At 36.3% G+C, this 7,691-nt stretch overlaps 1 pseudogene; it reads right to left on the bottom strand.

Moving 5' to 3' along the window:
* Nucleotides 1–627: 627 nt before the first annotated feature.
* Nucleotides 628–2,100, bottom strand: LOC148549382 (uncharacterized; annotated as a pseudogene).
* Nucleotides 2,101–7,691: the final 5,591 nt, after the last annotated feature.

A 7,691-nucleotide genomic window follows, 5' to 3' on the forward strand; every position in this document is an offset into this window, starting at 1 on the left:
TTTTGCCTTCTTCCATTTTCTACCTTTAGATTGATTGTTGACATGTTCCTCATACTCTCTAAAGTAAGTAAAAAGCAACTCAGTTAAATTTGCTAATACAGAATTGGTAGTTGGAAAATATATAAAAAAAATACCTTATGTAGTCTTTAACTTTATCACAATTGAATAAGATGTACCGATGAGCTTGTATTTTTGAATTGGTATCTAGAGAAAAAGGTTGCCATTTCCTCTTTCCACCAATTGGTCGCCCCAAGCATGCAAAATAGCTATCATGACATACTTCAGCTTCACTGCAATTATCATAATTTTGTGTCCTCCTACTCAGCCTTGTATCCACATCAGGACTTAAATACCTTGAGCAAAATGTCAAGCATTCCTCGGCTAAATATCCTTCAACAATTGAACCTTCGGGGTGGCTCTTATTGCGAACGTAGGACTTTAACCTACACAGATATCTCTCGATGGGGGTACATCCACCTAAATTGAACTGGGCCACCCAACCTCAACTCGTTTACCAGATGAATAGACAAATGTACCATTATATCAAAGAAACTAGGAGGAAATATTCTTTCCAATTGGCACAAAATTTCTCTAATATCTACTTCCAAATGATCTATTGTATCATTTTCAATAACTTTTTGGCACAAGGAACGAAAGAATGAACCTAGATAAATTAAAGGGCCAGCAACTTGATTCTGCATTGTGCATTTTATAGCTACTTGCAACAAATAATGCAACATATAATGAGCATCATGACTTTTGTAGCCTGATATCTTTTTCTCAGCAACATGAACACACCGAGAAATATTTGAGGCACTACCAGATGGCAATTTTACTGACTTCAAGATTTCACAAAAAAATTGTTTTTTCTTGAGTAGTAAGGTTAAAACAAGCCTAAGCAAATTTTGCTTTCTTGCCACCATCTATCTCCTTTGGTTGTAGTTTTTTTCTTATGCCCATATATTTGAGATCGTAACAAGCATTTGCATGATCTTTGGACTTTCCTGGAATGTCTAATAAAGTTCCAATTATGTTATCACATATGTTTTTCTCGATGTGCATAACATCAAGACAATGGCGCAATGTATTTTGCTTCCAATATGGCAACTCAAAGAAAATGGACATTTTCTTCCATGGACCATCAATTTTATTTTTTTGCTTCTTTCCAAATACATTGTCAAAATCTTTCAAATCTTCAAAAATTTGTTTCCCATCTAATAAAGTTGGTGAAGACCTTAATTCAACATCGCCATTGAAAGATCTTTTATCCATCCTATATGGATGATCCATAGCCAAAAATTTACGGTGATCCATGTAGCACATCTTCCGGCTATGTTTTAAATAACAAGAGGAGGTGTCATAATTACAGCAAGGACATGCTAACTTTCCCTTTGTGCTCCAACCGGATAACATAGCATAAGCTGGAAAGTCACTTATGGTCCATAAAAGTGCTGCATGTAGTTGAAAAGTTTTATTCTTTGAATCATCATATGTTTTCACTCCAACTTCCCATAAAACCTTCAACTCTTCAATTAATGGCTGAAGATACACATCAATGCTTTTTCCATGCGAACATGGTCCAGGGATGAGTAAGGACATCATGACATACTCTGGTTTCATGTAACACCACGGAGGAAGATTGTATGCAACCAAAACTACCGGCCATGTACTATGGGAGATGCTCATGTTTCTAAGTGGATTAAATCCATCGCTAGCTAGCCCTAATCTTATGTTACGAGATTCTTTAGCAAAATCGGGATGAAGCCTGTCAAAGTCTTTCCATGATTGGCCATCAGCTGGGTGTCTTAACTTTCCATCCTTTGAACGATGTTCATCGTGCCACCTTAATGATGCAGCTATTTTTGAACAAAGGAATAGCTTCTTAAGCCTTGGAATCAAGGGAAAATGCCTCAAAACTTTCGCAGGCACATGTTTTTTCTTCAACTTATCAACTTCTGTATCTACCTCAACATTTTCTATGTACTTGGAAGCTCCACAAATTGGACAAAATTCATCATCTTCATATGTATCCCGGAACAGAACACAATCGTTGGGACAAGCATGAATTTTATTATAACCAAGTCCTAAATCTTTTACCATGGCCTTTATTTTATTTAAAGAATCAGGAATATTCAAATGAGGAATCGCTTCTTTCAGTAATTCAAGTAGAGCAGTAAAGGATGCGTTGCTCCAACCATTAAGAGTCTTCAACAAATACAATCGGATAACGAATGATAATGTCGAAATTTTTTTACAGCCAGGATATAACTCTTGTTTTCCTTCTTCAAGCAAGTTATAAAACTTTTTTGCATCTTTGTTTGGCCCATCACCATCTTTATCTCCTTCAAGCACATGCCGAAACATCTCGTTTAGCAGCCCAGGAATGTCGTTGACAAATCCTTCATGGACTTCAACCTCATCGGAATCACTATCCATGTGACTTATCCTTCGCCGTGATGAACCCACACAGTGTAACCTTTTTAAAATCCCTTATTAAATGATCATAAACTTCATCCCTTCGCCCCTAACTAAAGTTATTACATAGAACAAGGACAAAGAATTTCTTGTCTTTGTGGTCTACCTTTAGAAAAGGCAAAATCCAAAAATGAATTAACACCATGTTGGTAACCCTCAATATGTCTTGGTAAACTAGTCCACCCTTTGTCCATTACTTTGTCAACTAAAATAAAAGACACGGACATATGTTTTAGACTAACTAGAAGTGATTTTTTCAATCAAGAGCTTATTGCTTTTAAAGGATTTCTAGAAGTCAACCACACATGTTCAAAAGAGAACATCTCAACCAATTATGAGACTAACAATTTGTATCTAACAAATTATGCAAAGAAGCTTCAGCAATCAATTAATCACTAAATATTCTTAACAATTAAATGTTCAAACAAATTTAAAAAGATAATATATTAAATGATTCACCTGTAGTGTAGCTCAATGTCTAAGGTAGTCGCAGCTACAGAGAGACCCGCTGTTTGATTCCCTTTTTTTGGTTTTAGAAAGACAAACTACAACAGCAACAAAGAATAAAAATATAAGTAATTTATAACCAGATTTTTTAACAAAAAATTCACTTTTAAAACCAGTTTTTAGAAATCTTATTTTCAAAAGTGATATATAACTAAAAAATCAAACAGTACCCAACTAGCCAAAATTGGGTTAATAAATTAAAACAAAAAACCATAGCTAAGCTGCTAAGCATATCTCTATAATTTAATAGCACAATGAATCAAAGAAGAAAAAGAAAATACTTCAACTGCATTGCATGCATATAGCAGATGTTGGCACAACAAAGGTGTCATTACCCATAGATTTTATATGCAAACCTACTAAACAGCCATTGGATAGAGATAAACAAAGATGCAAAACATAAACATAAACAATAGAATTATCAAAATCCAGTCTTTTAAGAAAACAAGACTTTTTAGCTCCCACCCAAACTATACAGATCACAGAATGTGTTAAAAATTACAACTGCCCAACATTATATAAATTTGCTTGTATTGCTACCCGAACAGTGTCACAACCATACACTAGTTGGCAATAGAGTTGCCTCAGTCATCCCAAAAGAAAATTTATGTACTAAAAAATGGATAAGCAGTTAAGCACAATAGAAAGAAGGAAACTATTACTAACAGTTTAGATTTGTTTTCAATAATTAATTAGAGTAATCAACCAGTTAACTGTATTCATGGAATTGATTCAGTTGACTCTAATAAGATTTTCTCACTATTGAGTTCGTTAAAAATTCTGCTTCTTTTATGTAAGAGTAGAAAAACCTGTTAGAACCAGGCTAACTGAACCAATCTCATGAACACGATTAAGCTATTGAATACTTCAATTAATTAAAAACAAATTTAAAGTCACATCCTCCTGTACACAGAAACTCAGAACAACATTCAAACCAGAACAGAAACTCAGTCAACATTCAACACCTTTCTTGCTCATGTTCACAAACATCACCACTTTCAGAGAATACCCAACAACCAATCAAGCCCTAACTAAGCAAAAGAAAATACCACAGAAAATACCCAACAGCCAATCAAGCCCTAACTAAGCAACAGAAAATCAGAGAAGAAGAACACTTACCACAGATGACAACCCACAAACGGCCGATGCAGTGAAGCAGCAGTAGCAAAGTAGAAGCAGCGAAGCACAACCCAGTGAAGCAGAAGCAGCGAAGTAGAACAGGGGAGAAGCAGCGAAGCAGAAGACGCAAGGACGCCGCAGAGAACGGAGAAGCACTGAAGCCACGGAGAGGGGAGAAGCAGCGACGTCGCGGAGAGGAGAGACTCAGCAACGCCGGAAAGGAGGAGGCAGCAACGATTTTGGGAAGGATGCAGTGACGATGATGGTGCGACGATGGTGAGTTTTGATTTAGGGCTTCCTGGTGACTTGCGATGATGGTGCGATTTCGGGCTTCCTGGTGAACTGTGGTTCGATGACGTCTCTGATTCTGAAGGCGTGGGTTAGGGCGGTGGAGGGAGGAAGAGTAGCGTTCTTCGCCCTTGGTTTCGAAGAGAAGAGGAAGAGCATGCGTCTGTTCTGCTTTCTTATATGCTTAGTGAAAAAATAAACAATAGGTATATAATATATTTATTCTAAAATTATTTTAATTTTATTTTTTTATATTAATATTTGTTATATATTTATAATAAAAATAAATAATATTTATTATAATTTTTTTAACGTTATTTTTTTAAAATATAATATTTTTTATATATCTATAATAATAATAATATATAATATTATTATAAATTTATTTTAATTTTAATTTTTTAAAATAATATTTGTTATTTATTTATAACAATAGTTTTTGAATATTTTATAAATTCAGTATTTATAGAAAAAATAGTTTAAATTTATATAATTATTTGAAATTATTTTTATTGGTATTGTTTAATTTGTATAATTATTTAAATAATATTAGAAAATAGTTGTTTCATAAACAATTGTTGTAATAGTTGTAAAACCGTTCTTTAAAATAGTCAAAGAGCACGGTTTTATTTTGTTACTATAGTGTAATGAAAAAATGTACTTCAAGAGCAACACTGTAAAAACCGTTGTCTAAGACCATCTAATAGAACGGTTTTAAAGTGTAGCATTTCGACAACGGTTTTAATGCGTTTCTTTTGTACAATTCTTTAAACAACAAAAAAACCGTTGCTTAAAAATAATTCATGGTAACGGTTATAAAACCGTTCTTTAAAATAGTCAAAGAGAACGGTTTTAATTTGTTGCTATAAAATAATGACAAATTGAATTCAACAGTAACACTACAAAAAACCGTTGTCTAAAACTATCTAAGAGAACGGTTTTAAGGCGTTGCAAAATTTGGCGTTGCTAAAGGCCATATTTGTTGTAGTGCCATTTGTCTATGGGTGCTCGACCGAGCTAAAATGATGTTGTATGTTAAAGTTTTTCAAAAATGATGCAAGTTTGTTGTCTGTAAATTGCCTACCATTGTCTGATATTATCTCCTTAGGTATTCCGAATCTACATATCATATATTTCCATATGAAAGAACGTACTTTTTCGGCTGTTATTCTTGCTAGTGGTTGGGCCTCTATCCATTTTGAGAAATAATCAATTGAAACTAAGAGAAATTTTACCTATCCTGACGCTATTGGGAATGGGCCGAGGATATCGATTATCGAGCCCCCATCTGTAGAAAGGCCAGCTTACCTCCATACTGTGCAATACCTCGGCGGGCTTCATTGAGATGGCGGCATGCTTTTGACAATTATCGCATGTTTTGACCTTTGCTATACAGTCCCTTTGCATTGTTGGCCAGTGATATCCTGTTCGGATAATTTTGGCCGCCAGAGCTCGTCCTCCAATGTGGTTGCCACATACGCCCTTGTGGACCTCATTCATGACTTCATTGGCTTCGTTTTAATTTTTTCGAGGCATTTTAGTAATGGATGTGAGAAACCACGTCTGTATAGTTCTCCTGCCACAGTTGTGAAAAAACTTGCTTTTTTCCTAAAGTTTTGAGGATTAGTCTCATTTTTGGGAATAATCCCTGTATTAATATATTCAAGAAAAGGTATTCTCCAATCGTTTATATGAGTGATGTTCATTATGCACAATGATTCGATGCTGGGTTTTTCTAGTGTGAGTTGTGATAGTGCCGACGTGTGTGTACTTGCTCTAGTAGCGGCGAGTTTAGATAGTATATCCGCCCTAGTGTTCTTCTCTCTATGCACATGTGATATGATAAATTTATAAAACTTTGAAATAAGATCCTTTGCTATGAGCCAATACTGCTCTAACAAAGGATCCTTTACTTGGAAATCTCCTTTGATTTGTTGAACCACTAAAAGGAAGTCACAATGTACTATCAGGCTTTGTACTTGGAAGCTGAGAGTGAGCTTGAGACCTGCTATGAGCGCCTCATATTCGGCTTGGTTATTGCTTGCCGAGAAGTGGAATTGAAGGGATTGTTCGGCCATTACTGTTTCTCTCTCCTTTAGTACTATCCCGGCCTCGCTTCCTTCTCTGTTTGATGCTCCATCTACATGCAATTCCCAAGTCTGTTTGTGGTGATGCTCATCGGACGTAAGTTTGGAAACAAAGTCTGCTAGGATTTGTGATTTCAGAGCCAGTCTTGACTGAAACTGAATATCGAACTCAGAAAGTTCGATGGACCACTTGGTCAGCCATCCTGCCAATTCTGGTTTTGTCAGTATTTGCCTTAGTGGTTGGTTCGTCCTTACGATTATTGTGTGGCTCCAGAAATAGTGTCTTAGCCTCCTTGCTGTTGTTACTAGTGCCAAGGCCGGTTGTTCTATTCTGGGATACCTCCTTTCTGTTGGTTGCATAACTCTACTAATGAAGTATACTGATTTTTGTGCTTTTCCTGCCTTAGTGACAAGAACCGAGCTTACAGAATAATTGGAAACAGATAAGTATAAATACAAAGGTTTACCGATTTCTGGGCTTTGTAGTGCTGGTGGCAAAGACAGGATGGCTTTAAGTTTGGTAAATGCTGTCTCACTGGTGCACAAAAATTATTTCACACTATGTAATTTCGCACAACTAACCAGCAAGTGCACTGGGTCGTCCAAGTAATACCTTACGTGAGTAAGGGTCGATCCCACGGAGATTGTTGGTTTGAAGCAAGCTATGGTTATCATGCAACTCTTAGTCATGATATTAATTTGTGGTTATCAATTGACTTGCAAATGAACAAGAGAGCATGAATTAAAGGTTACTTGTTATGCAGTAAATGAGAATATGTTGGAGTTTTGGAGATGCTTTGTCTTTTGAATCTCTGCTTTCTCCCTATCTTCTTCTTCACGCACGCACGTCCCTCCGATGGCAAGCTGTGTGTTGGTGGATTACCGTTGTCAATGGCTACCATCCTTCCCCTCAGTGAAAATGGTCCAGGTGCGCTGTCACCGTACGGCTAATCATCTATAGGTTCTCGATCATACCGGAATAGGATTTACTATCCTTTTGCGTCTGTCACTACGCCCAGCACTCGCGAGTTTGAAGCTCATCACAGTCATCCAATCCCAGAATCCTACTCGGAATACCACAGACAAGGTTTAGACTTTCTGGATTCTCAAGGATGCTGCCAATGGATTCTAGCTTATACCACGGAGATTCTGATTAAGGAATCTAAGAGATACTCATTCAATTTGATGTAGAACGGAGGTGATTGTCAGACACAT

This window comes from Arachis ipaensis, chromosome B8, assembly GCF_059453495.1.
Source record: "Arachis ipaensis isolate K30076 ecotype BB chromosome B8, ASM5945349v1, whole genome shotgun sequence".
Taxonomy (NCBI): domain Eukaryota; kingdom Viridiplantae; phylum Streptophyta; class Magnoliopsida; order Fabales; family Fabaceae; genus Arachis; species Arachis ipaensis.